This window comes from Amblyraja radiata, unplaced genomic scaffold, assembly GCF_010909765.2.
Source record: "Amblyraja radiata isolate CabotCenter1 unplaced genomic scaffold, sAmbRad1.1.pri S66, whole genome shotgun sequence".
Classification (NCBI taxonomy): domain Eukaryota; kingdom Metazoa; phylum Chordata; class Chondrichthyes; order Rajiformes; family Rajidae; genus Amblyraja; species Amblyraja radiata.
The window spans coordinates 404,714-422,162 of NW_022630160.1; the positions used below are offsets into that span (position 1 = coordinate 404,714).

Here is a 17,449-nt window from a genome sequence, read left to right on the forward strand (position 1 = left end):
GAGTCAGGGGATACGGGGAAAAGGCAGGAACAGGGTAGTGATTGGGGATGATCAGCCATGATAACATTGAATGGCGGTGCTGGCCCGAAGGGCTGAATGGCCTACTCCTGCACCTATTGTCTATTGTCCAATCAACTTGAGAATGATCCTATCTTATACCATCAAAGTTACACTAGTCCCAATTTAGAATTTTAACTTGTGGGGCCCACCCTCCCTTTATCCACAACTATTTTAAAGCTAACTAGACCAAGTGCAGACCCGTTGGGTCTGTTTCCCCAACGGCGTTTGCGGGGGCTGCGGCTTCACACTAACCTTAACCACCCCCCAAACACGGAGGGGGGTGAGAAGAGGGGAGGGAGGGGAGAGGAGGAGGAGGAAACGGGACCGAATTGGGAGAGAAAGGAGAGCGGGGATGGGGGTGAGAGAGGGGGATGGGGAGAGAGATGTGGGGGAGGGGGGGGGAAGAGGGGAGAAGAGGGAGGGAGGGGGTGGGGGGTGAGAGGGGAAAGAGTGGGGAGGGAGAGTGGAGGGGGAAGGGGGAAGAGAAGTGGAAGAGTGGGGAGGGAGGAGGAGAGGGGTAGGGGGAGTGATGGAAGAGGGACAGAGGGATAGGGGGAAGGGGGCGGGGGGAGAGAGGGAAGGGGGTGGGGTAGAGAGGGAAGGGGTGGGGGAGAGAGGGATGGGAGAGGGAGAGGGGGAGGAGAGAACGGGGAGAGAAGTGGAAGAGTGGGGAGGGAGGTAGGGGTAGAGGGGTAGCGGGAGTGGTGGAAGAGGGACGGGGGAGTGGTTGAAGAGGAACAGAGGGGTAGGAGGAAGGGGTGGGGGTGAGAGGGGAAGGGAGGGGAAGAGAGAAGGGTGGGGGAGGGAGAGGGGTGGGGTAAGGGGAGATAAGTGGAAGAGTGGGGAGGGACAGGGTAGGGGGAGTGGTGGAAGAGTAATAGAAGGGAAGGGGGCGGGGGGAGAGAGGGAAGGGGGTGGGGTAGAGAGGGAAGGGGGTGGGGGTGAGAAGGATGGGTGGGCGAGGGAGCGGGGTGAGGAGAGGGAAACATAGAAATTAAGTGCAGGAGTAGGCCATTCGGCCCTTTGAGCCTGCGCCACCATTCAATATGATCATGGCTGATCATCCAACAGTATCCTGTACCTGCCTTCTCTCCATACCCTCTTATCCCTTTAGCCACAAGGCCCACATCTAACTCCCTCTTAAATATAGCCAATGAACTGGCCTCAACTAACTTCTGTGCCAGTGAATTCCAGAGATTCACCATTCTCTGTGTGAAAAATGTTTTTCTCATCTCGGTCCTAAAAGATTTACCCCTTATCCTTAAACTGTGACCCCTTGTATTGGACTTCCCCAACATCTGGAACAATCTTCCTGCATTTAGCCTGTCCAACCCCTTAAGAATTTTGTAAGTTTCTATAAGATCCTCGCTCAATCTTCTAAAATCTAGCGATTACAAGCCGAGTCTATCCAGTCTTTATTCATATGAAAGTCCTGACATCCCAGGAATCAGTCTGGTGAACCTTCTCTGTACTCCCTCTATGGCAACAATGCCTTTGAACATTGGACATTGTGACATCACACAATGGAACGTTCACCATGGGCTGGGCCTCCTGCAAAGGCATATGTAAATGAATCCATTCCGATTGGACATTTGTGAGCATCAGGTATTGTGACATCACACGATGGAACGTTCAGCAGGGGCTGGGGCTGGTGCTGCTTCTATGGGTGAGAAGCCAGTTTAGTTTTGAAATATTGGGGGGGAGGATTTGATTAAAAACGTGTACTTAAACACGACGAAATGTAATGAGGTGCGGATACTTAGAAAGAAAAGTGAAATCTTTACCGAAATGGAAAAGATGTCGGCGATTCTGCGTCTGGTTTCGGAGTTGCAGTGAATCAAAGGAAGAAAGGCGGCCAGCAGCCGTTCATGTAAATAGATCCATTCCGATTGGACATCTGCGAGTATTGGGCATTGTGACATCACACGATGGAACGAATCAAAAGGAAGAAAGGCAGCCGGCAGCTCAGGAAGGCACCTTGGACAATAGGATGAGTTGGCTTGAAGGGACTGTCTCCATGCTGCTTATCTGCAACATGATTTAACCTCCCTATCAATTCCACTCTCCCCCTTCACAACATTCCTTAATTCTACTATGAATTGTATACTCAACAAATTATCATCTGCAGTCCTTGGAACAGAGGATTTCACAGCCTTGTTTGAAAAAATCTCTCCTGTCATCATTCCCAAATACTCTACCTCAAGTGTAGACTATGAGCTCTTTTAAAATATCATACATACCAGTTAGATAATCCCTTGTTTTATAATTCCAGAGATTAATCTGCTGTCTGATAGTTTGAATACAGCACACTAATTAAATGCCCTTATGCTGATAGTGACACACACAAAATGTAGCAGCTTTGCAAGCATAATTTCCTTTTCATAAATACATATTAACCAAGCCCAGTTTTGTTGTTGTTATTTTAAATGCCCTTCTACTACTTCATTAATAATAAATTATAGCCTTTTCCATGTTATTGAAGTCAGGTTAACTGGCCCGTAGTTCTCTTTTTTAATTCTCCCTTTTATAAAATATTGAATTTACAGCAGTTGCCTTCCAGTCTGCAGCTTCTATGAAATTTGGAAAGATAACGACTAATACATCCTCTCTCTCCATCGCTGCCGCCATCAAAACGCTGCAATGTAGATCGACGGGTCTCGCACATTTATCACGTGAACCACATTTGTTTCTCGATAAGACTAATTTTTCACTAATAGTACTTTATTTGAGTATCTCATTCTCTACAAATGTTTAGGGAGGAAAACCAAAGCTTTTATCAGAATTTGAAAGTCTGACTGTTCTAAATTGCAAACCTATTCACATTAAATCTCTGAAGGTACCCAAAGAAGTTGGTTCAGACTTACTCTGTGTTCCCTAATCAAGATGAGATGAGTGATGTCGTTGTGCAGCCTTATAATTCGCTGTTAACACTGAAGAGACTAACTCAAAATGCAGACTGTGTGGTGAGTAACTTCAAGTGGAATGTTTCAACTTGTGGCAAGCTGTGGAATGGTTTGCTGTTTTGAACTGAGCTCTGAGCTGCTGTTTTGTGTTTCAAAGGTTGTTCTTGACAACACAGCACTAAACCGGATTGCAACAGACAGGCTTCATATTCAGAACCCTTCCTTTTCTCAGATCAACCAGCTGGTAAGTAAATAACTAGATCAGAGATCTACAAAGCATTGCTTATTGGACATAGATTTGGGAGGTTAATTGAAGAAAAAAGAAGAGGTGGTGCAAAAATAATTTAATCGGGGCAGGATGTTCATTTAAATATCAAAACTGACTATAGGAACTCATTCATGTTATTCCTGCAGACACATGATTCCTCGTGTCATAACAAGTAAACTACATGTGCTGATTTATACCAAAGAAAAACAAAATGCTGCATTAACTCAGTGAGCTAGGTAGCATACTCACACTGCTCTGATTTGTCCCTTTCATTTGCAGCATCAAAAGTCACCATCTCTTACAATGTAGCACGCCGTGACCTTTGGTGGTACTGCAGCCCTTGCACTGTCTGCCACTTCCCCCCAGTCCTGAATAGTCATTATGTCCCAGATAGAACAATGACATTCTTACTTGCTGCAGCACAACAGAATATATAAACATAGTACACTAAACAATATAATAAACGAGAGAAAAAAAAGTTCAGTGTGTGTATACGTACACATGATCACAAATACATGCACACACACATATATACATATATACACACTTATAGTGCCCTCCAAAATGTTTGGGACAAAGACCCATCATTTATTTATTTGCCTCTGTACTCCACAATTTGAGATTTGTAATAGAAAAAATCAAGTGTGGTTAAAGTGCGCATTGTCAGATTTTATTAAAGGGTATTTTTATACATTTTCACCATGTAGAAATTACAGCTGTGTTTATACAATGTCCCTCCATGACAGGCGATGCTGGCTCGAAGAGCCGGATGAATGGCTTACTCCTGCACCTATTTTATATTGTCTATTGCTATTGTTACTGCTGCCACCCACCGACTTTCCCAGCTTAACGTTTCGGCTGCTGGCCTTTTGGGTCAGAAGAAAAAGTAATCGGAAGCACGGCTAACACATTAGTTCTTTGGCATTATAATGTGGGAAGCACAGCTCGGGGAAGGGGCTCTCATGGAGGGTAATCTAATGTTGAAATGCAGTTTTATGGGCAGCTGGAATTATCTTGCAGCCTTGATCTGATCAAGCTAATTCTTTTCTTGGGTTTGTACTGATAAATTATGCTTCCATTTATTGCTTCCCAGCACCAAAGCTTTGATCAGCTTCTGTTTAGGTTTACTCACCTAGTGTGTTGATGAGTTTTAATGATAGAGGATATATTGATTTTAGCTGCAGTATGACTTTGTTTTGTGATTTGTTTTCATAGGTGTCCACAATCATGTCTGCAAGTACCACCACACCCAGGCTATATGAATAATGATCTAATTGGACTGATTGCTTCCCTTATTCCCACTCCAAGGCTTCATTTTCTCATGACTGGCTATACTCCGCTTACGACAGATCAATCAGTACATGGTGATTCGTGTTATGTCTTAAATTATGTTTTGATGTAACAACAATTAATTTGTTTGTCACGAAACATTGTAGTGGTTTGTATCTTCGAGGGCCAATGTGCTCCACTATTCTGAGAAGATCACTGGTTTAGAGTCGTAGAATCATACAGTGTGGAAACAAGCCCTTTGGCCCAACTTGCCCACACAAACCAATGTGTCCCATCTACACTAGTCCCACTTGCCTGCGTTTAGCCCACGTCCCTCTAAACCTGTCCTGTCCATGTGCCTGTCTAATTGCATCTTAAACATAGCGATAATCCCTGTCTCAACTACCTCCTCCAGAAGCTTGTTCCATACACCTACCTTTTGTGTGAAAAAGTGACCCCTCACATTCCTATAACATCTTTCCCCCTTCATCTTAAACCGATGAGAACATGCAAACTCCACACAGACAGCACCCGAGGTCAGGATCGACCTTGAATCACTAATGCTGCGAGGCAGCTGTTTTACCAGCTGTGCCACTGAGCTGGACTATTTCTGTGCCCATCCTACTTCTTTTTTTTTTTTTTTTAATTATTTTTATTAGAAGTACGGTAAATTACAATATTACACAACACATATATCTTAATACATTTTTTGTACCGCTTCATTTTTTTGAGCTTTAAGAAAAAGATAGAAGTAAGGAAAGTAAAGAAAGTGCGCAAGAGTCGTGAAGTGCAAGAGAGTGTTGGGAAAAGAAAGCCCCTTAGAAAAGAAGTTAGAGAAGGAAGTAAAGTAAGAAAGTAGACCCTAGAAAAGAAAGAAAAAGAAAGTAGGGACAATCGCTCTATTATAACATTAAACTCCGCAGAAAGGGGACTACCAAACAAGTCTGTTTTTGTTGTTTTACCTCCCATTGCCAGGTCCTGATACCATCTATTTATTTATTTATTTTTAAAATTACTGTTGCACCTCATGCTTGTAATAGGTCCATAAACGTAGACCACGTCTTTTGGAATTGGTCTGCTTTACCTGCTAAGAGGAATCTCATCTCTTCCAGATGTAATGTTTCAAACATATTTGATGTCCACATTTTTATTGTTGGTGTGGGCGCATTTTTCCAGAATTTAAGTATGAGCTTTTTTCCCATTATTAGCCCGTAATTGAATAAATTCTTCTGATATACGTTTAATTCCCATCCTACTGATTAAGATGGTGGTCTGAGGGGCTTGTGCATGCATTTATATAGGTTATGTTCAAGCAATCCTGATAGCAAATGGTGACCGTGTAAGCTATGACAATATCAGACTAGTGAATGGTCCTCCCATAAGATAGGGTGCAGTACTGATCTTCCAACCTATCTCATTGTGGACCTTGGAAATTTCATTGTAACTCTAACACCTTAATGCATGTACTCTGGTATTTGTGTTGCCTGTTGTCCTTGTTTATGTCTTGCTAGTACTAATATGACTTGATCAGATAGTGCGCAAACATAGCAGTCCACTGTATCTCAATATACCGTGCCCTCCATAATCCATAGATACATAGAAAATAGGTGCAGGAGTAGGCCATTCGGCCCTTCGAGCCTGCACCGCCATTCAATATGATCATGGCTGATCATCCAACTCAGTATCCCGTACCTGCCTTCTCTCTATACCCCCTGATCCCTTTAGCCACAAGGGCCACATCTAACTCCCTCTTATATATAGCCAATCAACTGGCCTCAACTAAATGAACTGGCCTCAACTACCTTCTATGGCAGAGAGTTCCAGAGATTCGCCACTCTCTGTGTGAAAAATGTTTTTCTCATCTCGGTCTTAAAGGATTTCCCCCTTATCCTTAAGCTGTGACCCCTTGTCCTGGACTTCCCCAACATCGGGAACAATCTTCCTGCATCTAGCCTGTCCAACCCCTTAAGAATTTTGTAAGTTTCTATAAGATCCCCCCTCAATCTCCTAAATTCTAACGAGTATAAGCTGAGTCTATCCAGTCTTTCTTCATATGAAAGTCCTGACATCCCAGGAATCAGTCTGGTGAACCTTCTCTGCACTCCCTCTATGGCATTAATGTCCTTAATCAGATTTGGAGACCAAAACTGTACGCAATACTCCAGGTGTGGTCTCACCAAGACCCTGTACAACTGCAGTAGAACCTCCCTGCTCCTATACTCAAATCCTTTTGCTATGAATGCTAACATACCATTCGCTTTCTTCACTGCCTGCTGCACCTGCATGCCTACTTTTCTATCTCCCCTTTTCCTAATAATGTTTGGGATAAAGACCCATCATTTATTTATTTGCCCCTATACTCCACAATTTGAGATTTGTAATTGAAAAAATCACATGTGGTTTAAGTGCACATTGTCAGATTTTAATAAAGGCCATTTTTATACATTTTGGTTTCACCATATAGAAATTACAGCAGTGTTTATACATAGTCCCCCCATTTCAGGGCACCATAATGTTTGGGACAGAGCAATGTCATGTAAATGAAAGTAGTCATGTTTAGTATTTTGTTGCATATCCTTTGCATGCAATGACTGCTTGAAGTCTGCGATACATGGACATCACCAGTTGCTGGGTGTCTTCTCTGGTGATGCTCTGCCAGGCCTGTATTGCAGCCATCTTTAGCTCATGCTTGTTTTGGGGGCTAGTACCCTTCAGTTTTCTCTTCAGCATATAAAAGGCATGCTCAATTGGGTTCAGATCGGGTGATTGACGGCCACTCAAGAATTGACAATTTCTTAGCTTTGAAAAATTCCTTTGATACTTTAGCAGTATGTTCGAGATCATTGTCTTGCTGTAGAATGAACCGCCGCCCAATGAGTTAGAATCATAGAATCATAGAAAGTAGGTGCGAGAGTAGACCACCAGGTCCGTCGAGCCCGCACCGCCATTCACTCATGGCTGAACACTAAACAGACACACTTACCCACAAACAGTAGACACAAGACACAGAACACAAGACACTACCCTCCCCTTTATACCGCTATCACCCCTCTCCACCCCAAGAACCGCGTGATCTCCTGGGGGAGGCAAAAAACCGGATAAAAACCCAGGTCCAATTCGGGAAAAAAATCCAGGAAATTCCTCTCCGACCCCAATCCAGGCGATCGACACTTGTCCAGGAGATCACTCAGGTCTACTATACTAACCATACCTAGGTCCATATCCCTGCCCTCTCCCCGTAGCCCCTTATCCCCTTGGCAGCTAAAAAACCATCTATTTTTGACTTAAATATATTTAACGTTTCTGCTTCCACTGCTCCCTGGGGCAGTGAATTCCACAAACTAACCACCCTCTGGGTGAAGAAGTTCTTCCTCATCTCAGTTTTAAAAGAGCCCCCCCTCACTCTGCAACTATGTCCCCTAGTTCTAGCCTCCCCGATCATTGGGAACATCCTCGGTGCATCCACCCGATCAAGGCCCCTCACGATCTTATACGTTTCAATGAGATCGCCTCTCATTCTTCTAAACTCCAAAGAGTAGAGTCCCAGCTTACTTAACCTTTCCTCATATGTCAATCCCCTCATTGCAGGAATTAATCTTGTAAACCTTCGCTGCACTGCCTCCAGGGCTAGTACATCCTTTCTTAAGTATGGACCCCAGAACTGTACACAGTATTCCAAATGTGGTCTCACTAATACCGTGTACAGCTGCAGCAAGACCTCCGTGTTTTTATACTCAATCCCCCTAGCAATAAAGGCCAAAACTCCATTGGCCTTCCTGATTGCTTGCTGCACCTGCATACTGACTTTTAGTGATTCATGTACTAATACCCCTAGATCCCTTTGCGTTGCATTACAACGCAGCTCCTCCTCATTTAGAAAATAACTTGCCCTATCATTTTTTTCCCCAAAGTGAATGACCTCACATTTATTAGTATTAAATTTCATCTGCCAAGTTGTTGCCCACTCACCTAGCTTATCTATATCCTTTTGCAGACTCTTCCTATCCTCCTCATCCCCTACTTTCCCTCCCATTTTCGTATCGTCCGCAAATTTTGATATATTACACTTGGTTCCCTCCTCCAAATCATTTATATAAATTGTGAACAACTGTGGTCCCAGCACCGACCCTTGCGGAACCCCGCTAGTTACCGGTTGCCATCCCGAGTATGAACCATTTATCCCCACTCTCTGCTTCCTATTCGTTAGCCAATCCTCTACCCATGCTAATATATTACCCCCAATCCCACAATTTTTTATTTTTAGCAATAGTCTCTTATGTGGCACCTTGTCAAAAGCCTTTTGGAAGTCCAAGTATACCACATCCACCGGTTCCCCTTTATCCACTCGGCTTGTTACTTCCTCAAAGAATTCGAGCAGATTCGTTAAACACGACTTCCCCTTCACAAAACCATGCTGGTTCTGTCTGATGAAGTCATGTTTATCCAAGTGGCCCGTTAGTGATTCTTTAATAATTGTCTCCAACATTTTACCCACCACCGATGTTAGACTAACCGGTCTATAGTTACCCGCCTTCTGTTTACTTCCTTTTTTAAATATAGGTGTTACATTGGCCATTTTCCAATCCACTGGGACCGTTCCTGCCTCCAGGGAGTTTTGGAAAATTATCACCAATGCATCCACAATCCCCACTGCTATCTCCCTCAAGACCCTTGGATGTAATCCATCAGGTCCAGGGGATTTATCCTCCTTCAGTCCCATTAATTTCCCTAATACCACCTCCTTGGTGATCTTAATAGTATTTAGCTCCTCCATTCCTACCGCCTCCTGTTTATCCAGCGTTGGAATATTTTTTGTGTCTTCTATGGTGAAGACTGATACAAAATACTCGTTTAATGCCTTTGCCATTTCCATGTTCCCCACCAACAACTCCCCAGTCTCACCCTCCAATGGACCAACATTCACCTTAACCACCCTTTTTCTTCTTATATAGCTATAAAAACTCTTACTATTAGTTTTTATGTTGTTCGCTAAATCCCTTTCATAGCCTATTTTCCCCGTCTTAATTAATCTCTTAGTTACTTTTTGCTGACCTTTAAATGCTTCCCAATCCTCTACCCTCCCACTACCTCTGGCTACCTTGTATGCCCTTGCCTTCAGCCGAATACTATCCTTTATAGCTTTACTGAGCCATGGCTGACTGTTCTTACCCTTACCCCTTTTTTTCTTCATAGGAATAAATTTATCTTGAAGGTTATACAGTAGACCTTTAAACGTACACCACTGCTCATGTACCGTCTGATTCTTGAGTCTGCTATCCCAGTCAATTTTGATCAGCTCAGTCCTCATACCTTCATAATCCCCCTTATTTAGACTAAGCACCCTAGCCTGAGTTTCAACCTGCTCCCCTTCTATCTGAATATGGAATTCGACCATATTGTGGTCACTTGTTCCCAACGAGTCCCTAACTATGACATTTTTAATTAATCCTGCTTCATTACACAGGACCAGATCTAAGATTGCCTCCCCCCTTGTCAGTTCCGTGACATACTGTTCTAGGAACCCGTCTCTAATACATTCTATAAACTCTTCCTCTAGTCTACCCTGCCCAGTTTGGTCTGCCCAATTAATATGAAAATTGAAGTCCCCCATGATTACAGCAGTTCCCTTTTTACATGCGTCAACTATTTGCAGATTTATGTTCTGACTAACAGCGTCACAGCTATTTGGAGGTCTATAAATTACACCCACTAGTGTTTTTTTCCCTTTGTTATTCTCTATCTGTACCCAAGCTGTTTCACTATCCTGATCCTTCAACGCAATATCCTTCCTCTCCATTGCCGTTATTCCCTCCCTTATTAAAAGGGCCACCCCTCCTCCCTTTCTTTCCTGTCTATCTTTTCTAATTGTCGAGTACCCCTCTATATTTAACTCCCAGTCCTGATCCCCTTGCAGCCATGTCTCCGTAATGGCCACGATATCATAACTATATATACTTAATTGCACCGTTAATTCATTTATCTTATTTTGAATACTCCGCGCATTTAGATAAAGCACTTTCAGATGATTTTTACTACCCTTCCTTTCCGTTTTTGCCCCTTTTACATCTAGAGCTTTATCTTCACACATTCTGGATCCTCCTGTCACATTTTGATTTTCCGCTTCCCTAGCCTCCCTTAGCTCACTGTACCTTTACTAAATCACTGTACCTTTAACCAAAAAGCAGAAATGCTAACCTGAGGTTGCACCCAATCAGCTGCTTCCTCTAGTCTGCTCCCACCAATCAGCGGCTTCCCCAGAAACCCTCCCTATGGAGTGTGGAACGTTACGGGATTTGGTAAAAAAGCCCCGACCCTCCTCCACTGCCTCCAACGGTCCTGGGTCTCTGTGAGAACAAGCCCCGTGCCCGATTCAAGCCCTCACCGCTCTGACCCTCCACCGCTGTCTCCAACGGTCCTGGGTCTCTGTGAGAACAAGCCCCGTGCCCGATTCAAGCCCTCACCGCTCTGACCCTCCACCGCTGTCTCCAACGGTCCTGGGTCTCTGTGAGAACAAGCCCCGTGCCCGATTCAAGCCCTCACCGCTCTGACCCTCCACCGCTGTCTCCAACGGTCCTGGGTCTCTGTGAGAACAAGCCCCGTGCCCGATTCAAGCCCTCACCGCTCTGACCCTCCACCGCTGTCTCCAACGGTCCTGGGTCTCTGTGAGAACAAGCCCCGTGCCCGATTCAAGCCCTCACCGCTCTGACCCTCCACCGCTGTCTCCAACGGTCCTGGGTCTCTGTGAGAACAAGCCCCGTGCCCGATTCAAGCCCTCACCGCTCTGACCCTCCACCGCTGTCTCCAACGGTCCTGGGTCTCTGTGAGAACAAGCCCCGTGCCCGATTCAAGCCCTCACCGCTCTGACCCTCCACCGCTGTCTCCAACGGTCCTGGGTCTCTGTGAGAACAAGCCCCGTGCCCGATTCAAGCCCTCACCGCTCTGATCCTCCACCGCTGTCTCCAACGGTCCTGGGTCTCTGTGAGAACAAGCCCCGTGCCCGATTCAAGCCCTCACCGCTCTGACCCTCCACCGCTGTCTCCAACGGTCCTGGGTCTCTGTGAGAACAAGCCCCGTGCCCGATTCAAGCCCTCACCGCTCTGACCCTCCACCGCTGTCTCCAACGGTCCTGGGTCTCTGTGAGAACAAGCCCCGTGCCCGATTCAAGCCCTCACCGCTCTGACCCTCCACCGCTGTCTCCAACGGTCCTGGGTCTCTGTGAGAACAAGCCCCGTGCCCGATTCAAGCCCTCACCGCTCTGACCCTCCACCGCTGTCTCCAACGGTCCTGGGTCTCTGTGAGAACAAGCCCCGTGCCCGATTCAAGCCCTCACCGCTCTGACCCTCCACCGCTGTCTCCAACGGTCCTGGGTCTCTGTGAGAACAAGCCCCGTGCCCGATTCAAGCCCTCACCGCTCTGACCCTCCACCGCTGTCTCCAACGGTCCTGGGTCTCTGTGAGAACAAGCCCCGTGCCCGATTCAAGCCCTCACCGCTCTGACCCTCCACCGCTGTCTCCAACGGTCCTGGGTCTCTGTGAGATAGGATGTGTCTATACACTTCAGAATTCATTATTCTACTATCATCAGCAGTTGTATCATCAATGAAGATAAGTGAGCCAGTACCTTCAGCAGCCAGTTTTCCCAGGCCATAACACCCCCACCACCGTGTTTCACAGATGAGGTGTTATGCTTTGGATCTTGGGCAGTTCCTTCTCTCCTCCATACTTCATTCTTGCCATCTCTCTGATAAGTTCATCTTCGTCTCATCTGTCCACAAGACCTTTTTCCAGAACTGTAGTTGCTCTTTTAAGTACTTCTTGGCAAACTGTAACATGGCCATCCTATTTTTGTGGCTAACCAGTGGTTTCATCTTGCAGTGTAGCCTCTGTATTTCTGTTCACAAAGTCTTCTGCAGACAGTGGTCATTGATAAATCCACACCTGACTCCTGAAGAGTGGTTCTGATCTGTCGGACAGGTGTTTGGGGATTTTTCTTAATTATATAGAGAATTAATCTGTCATTAGCTGTGGAGGTCTTCCTTGGCCTGCCAGTCCCTTTGCGATTAGTGAGCTCACCAGTGCTCTCTTTCTTCTTAATGATGTTTCAAACAGTTGATTTTGGTAAGCCTAAGGTTTGCTTGATGTCTCTAACAGTTGTAATCTTGTTTCTCAGTCTTATAATGGGTTATTTGACTTTCAGTGGTACAACTTTGGTCCTCATGTTGATAAACAGTAATAAAAGTTTCCAAATGTGATGGAAAGACTGGAGGAAAGACTCGGTGCTGAGAGCTCTCTACCTGCTTTAAGGAGGCATTTAAACACACCTGGGCAATTACAAACACCTGTGAAGCCTTATGTCCCAAACATTATGGTGCCCTGAAATGGGGGGACTATGTTTAAACTCAGCTGTAATTTCTACATGGTGAAACCAAAATGTATAAAAATGGTCTTTTAATAAAATCTGACAATATGCATTTTAATCATGTGATTTTTTACTATTACAAATCTCAAATTGTGGTGTACAGAGGCAAATAAATAAATGATGGGTCTTTGTCCCAAACATTATGGAGGGCACTGTACATGACAATGATAAACCATCAAAAACCAATACCAGATATGTTTGCCTTATTTAATGAGAATCTAGTTAGTTTTGGCTCTAATTCTGTTCACTGATTCTATGCTACTTTTGTTCAAAGGGAGGGATAGATAATTACAACTCTCTAATTTTTAAAACTAGCGCATCTTTTGTCCTCAGGTGGCAAGTATACGTAAAACTACAGTCCTGGATGTCATGCGAAGACTGTTGCAACCAAAGAATGTGATGGTGTCCACTGGCAGAGACAGGCAAACTAACCACTGTTACATTGCCATCCTCAACATTATCCAAGGAGAAGTGGGCCCTACTCAGGTAAGAATATAGATTCAGGTTAGAACCACATTAAGGAAAGGATGAGTATGGATCCTCTCCACATCCATAAAGGCAACACTCAACCTCCTCTTGGCAAATGACTGAAATATCAGTGGGGGTACACTTTGACAGCTGTGACCATAATTCTATTAATTTAAAAATAGTTGTGGAAAGAGGGTGCACTAATATATTAAATCTAAATTGGTGAAAGGCTGATTTTGATGGTATTAGACAGGAACTTGATTGATTGAGAAAGGCTGTTACCAGGTAAATGAAAGTAGGATCAGTTACTGAAATGTGCAAAGAAATGGCAGATACAGTTTACTCCAAGCAAGGTCTGATGAAGGGTCTCAATTTGAAACGTCACCTATTCCTTTTCTCCAGAGATGCAGCCTAACTGCCAGCATTTTGTGTGTATCATCATTTTTTGCAAGCAAGTTGGTTGAATGTAAAAGAAAATAATACAGATAATGGCAACACCTTTAATAACATTGACGTGCAGGGATCTCTGGACCCAAATCCATAACCCCCGCACCAAAAGTGGCACCATGAGAGGCTAGAGTGGTAAAGAAGGCATTGGTATGCTTGCCTTCATCGGTTCACAGATGACATGAAGACTGGTTATTGAGTTATTGAAGGTGTGAAAGCTAGTCGTGAGATATCGATGGCGATGACATGGGCTGAAAATGGCAGATAGTGTTTAATACAAATTAATATGGTGATGCAATTTGGGAGCACTAATGAGGTTAGGACACATACCATTAATAGGTCTTGGGGGTACTGAGGAACACGGAGACCTGAGATGCAGGTGAGCGATGTCAATAGGAATGCATATGGGATACTGCCCTTCATCAGTCAGGGCATTATATACGTCAGGAGGTGATGCTCTGATTTTACATCCAGTACTCCAGCTGAGATCTGATTAGTTCTGATCACCACATTATAGGAGGGTGCAGAGGAGATTCACCGGGATGTTACCTGGGGTAGTCGATCAGGGTGGGGGTCAGTGCACCTTTTAGTGCTGACCGATTCCTGGGCTGTCAGAGTGGCGATACTGGTTCACAATTAGGAACAGTTTCAAGGTCGGTGGGGGCGCTGCAAGCCGGCAGCCCTGCCAGCAACGTGTTGGTTTTTTTAACGTTTTTTTATTTTTTAGTGTGTACTAATGTGTGTTTTTGGTGTCCCTCTGTGTGTCTTGTGTGGGGGGGGGTAAGGGGGAAACCATTTTGGTCGCCTCCTCCACAGACGGGCGACTTTTTCCATGTCGCCTCCCCCGTGGCCTAACATCGAGGATCAGTGCGGCCTTTCCCGGAGACGTGCCCGTGGCTTCAGCGGCGGGCGCAGCGCGGACTCTCGTCGAGGATCGGGCGAGCCCTCACCGGGGCTTGTCAGAGGGGAGCGCTCCGTTTACTGGCCTGCGGCAGCCTGAAGCCGTGGTCTGCGGAGCTCCAGCTGGCGGGCCGTCCGCAGCCTGGGATCCCTTGTTGGGGACCTGGGAGGAGAAGAAGCTCCGACCGCCGGCCCGCGGCCTACTTCTACCGCCAGCGCAGCGGGGACTTACCATCAGCAGCGGGGTCCCTCGCCGGGGATCCCTGGAGAGGAGCTCTGACCGCCGGCCCTGCGGTCTGTGGTGCTTCTGGCTGCAGCACGGCGGGGACTTTAAACCTTCGACCGCTAGCCTGCGGCCTACACCAACCTGAAGCCGCTGTCTCCGGTGGGGAAGCACCGATTCAGGCCTTACCTGGACTTTATCTGGACTTTAACTTGTCTAAACCTCTGGACGCCCGCAGCGATGGCTGCGGGGGTTGAGGTCCCGACCACGGGGGGGAAATGGAGGAGGACCGGCCAAATGTTATGCCTTCCACCACAGTGATGAATGCTGTGGTGGATGTTTGTGTTAAATTTTTTATTGTGTTTTTGTGTGTTCTTTTTTTTATTGTACTGCTGTTGGCAAATTAATTTCATTTGCACTTTATGTGCAAGTGACGAATACAACTGATATTGATATTGAGGTAGTGGTGATCAATTAGTTTCCTTATATGTAGAGGTAAAAACATCTGTAGAAAAGAGTAGGAATTTTTTCTGATGCCTAGGCAATAATCATCAACTAACAGCAACAAGATGTTTCTCATCGTCTCGTGTCTGGTATTTACTGCACTGTAATTGCTTGTCACTAAGTAAGAGCAATCTAAAGAAAAGGGTGTAAGAAAGAACTGCAGATACTGGTTGAAATTGAAGGAGGACACAAAATGCTGGAGTAACTCAGCGGGTGAATCAGCATCTCTGGAGAGAAGGAATGGGCGAAGATTCGAGTCGAGACCCCTCTTCAACAGATGCAAAAGGATGACACGAAGCTGGGGGGCAGTGTTAGCTGTGAGGAGGATGCTAGGAGGCTGCAAGGTGACTTGGATAGGCTGGGTGAGTGGGCAAATGCATGGCAGATGCAGTATAATGTGGACAAATGTGAGGTTATCCACTTTGGTAGCAAAAACAGGAAAGTAGACTATTATCTGAATGGTGGCCGATTAGGAAAAGGGGAGATGCAACGAGACCTGGGTGTCATGGTACACCAGTCATTGAAAGTAGGCATGTAGGTGCAGCAGGCAGTGAAGAAAGCAAATGGTATGTTAACATTCATAGCAAAAGGATTTGAGTATAAGAGCAGGGAGGTTCTACTGCAGTTGTACAGGGTCTTGGTGAGACCACACCTGGAGGGATCTTATAGAAACTTACAAAATTCTTAAGGTGTTGGACAGGCTAGATGCAGGAAGATTATTCCCGATGTTGGGGAAGTCCAGAACTAGGGGTCACAGTTTAAGGATAAGACGGAAGTCTTTTAGGACCGAGATTAGAAAATATTTTTTTACAGAGAGTGGTGAATCTGTGGAATTCTCTGCCACAGAAGGTAGTTGAGGCCAGTTCATTGGCTATATTTAAGAGGGAGTTAGATGTGGCCCTTGTGGCTAAAGGGATCAGGGGGTATGGAGAGAAGGCAGGGATGGGATACTGAGTTGGATGATCAGCCATGATCATATCGAATGGCGGTGCAGGCTCGAAGGGCCGAATGACCTACTCCTGCACCTATTTTCTATGTTTCTATGTTTTCACTCTAAGCCACGTTCTTTATATAGGTCCATAAAAGTCTGCAAAGAATACGAGAGCAAAAATTGGCCAACTTCATACCGTGGGGACCAGCCAGTATTCAGGTGGCATTGTCACGGAAGTCTCCATACCTGCCATCAGCTCACCGTGTCAGTGGGCTTATGATGGCCAATCATACCAGCATCTCCTCAGTAAGTATCAATATCTTTGTGGTTGACACGTGACAGTTCTAATAGTTTGACTCTTATTGTCTGGCAATGAGTGTTTATATTTATGTGATTAAATTGTTGATGTGCAGTGAAAAGTGAAATAAATGACTGAGTGTAAAGAACACTTTATAAACAAATTCTGTTCAACAAGATAGTAGCTGTTGCACCCACTGGTGCATTGGCTGAACTCACTGGTCACTTGCTGTTGGCAGAGCACCATTCCTTGCAGTGTGCTGCCAGGGGTGGAAAGTCCCAACAAATCAGCCATTCTGGCTTGCTTGACTCGGAATGGCCTTGAAACCTTTGAGGCCCTATCCCCATACTGTACTTTATCATGTATGTATTCATTCAAAACAATGTTGACAAGAGTTCTAATCCTGCTGCCTCGAATGAGGGATTTGGTCGTGTTGCTCTTTTCTGGGTATGTCTGTTTCAAGAGACCATGAATGGATTGAATGTACATTCCCGCCAACAAGATTAGAACTGTTGACAAAAGTTTTGGTTGAATGTTATAAAGCACCATATGAAACCTGCCCTGTATAAAATAGTCAGTGTGAAAACACTGATTCATAGTATACCGGTCAAAGAATATTGAACATCCGAGAATTTAAAAAAGGAGTCTGACATTAAAGGGTTCCACACTAAAACAACTGTGAAACCATTCTGCACCTTAATGTAACATGTGTTTGAGTTTATGGAATTATTAAGGGTTTTCTCTTCATCCCACAGTTGTT

The 17,449-nt window shown here is 45.1% G+C and overlaps 1 long non-coding RNA gene across 1 annotated transcript; it reads left to right on the forward strand.

Annotated features, from left to right (window-relative positions):
* The first annotated feature begins 4,484 nt into the window (after positions 1-4,484).
* On the forward strand, positions 4,485-13,337 carry LOC116969500. Its single transcript, XR_004410793.1, has 2 exons — positions 4,485-4,588; positions 13,252-13,337. It is a non-coding gene; the product is annotated as an uncharacterized LOC116969500 (long non-coding RNA).
* Positions 13,338-17,449: the final 4,112 nt, after the last annotated feature.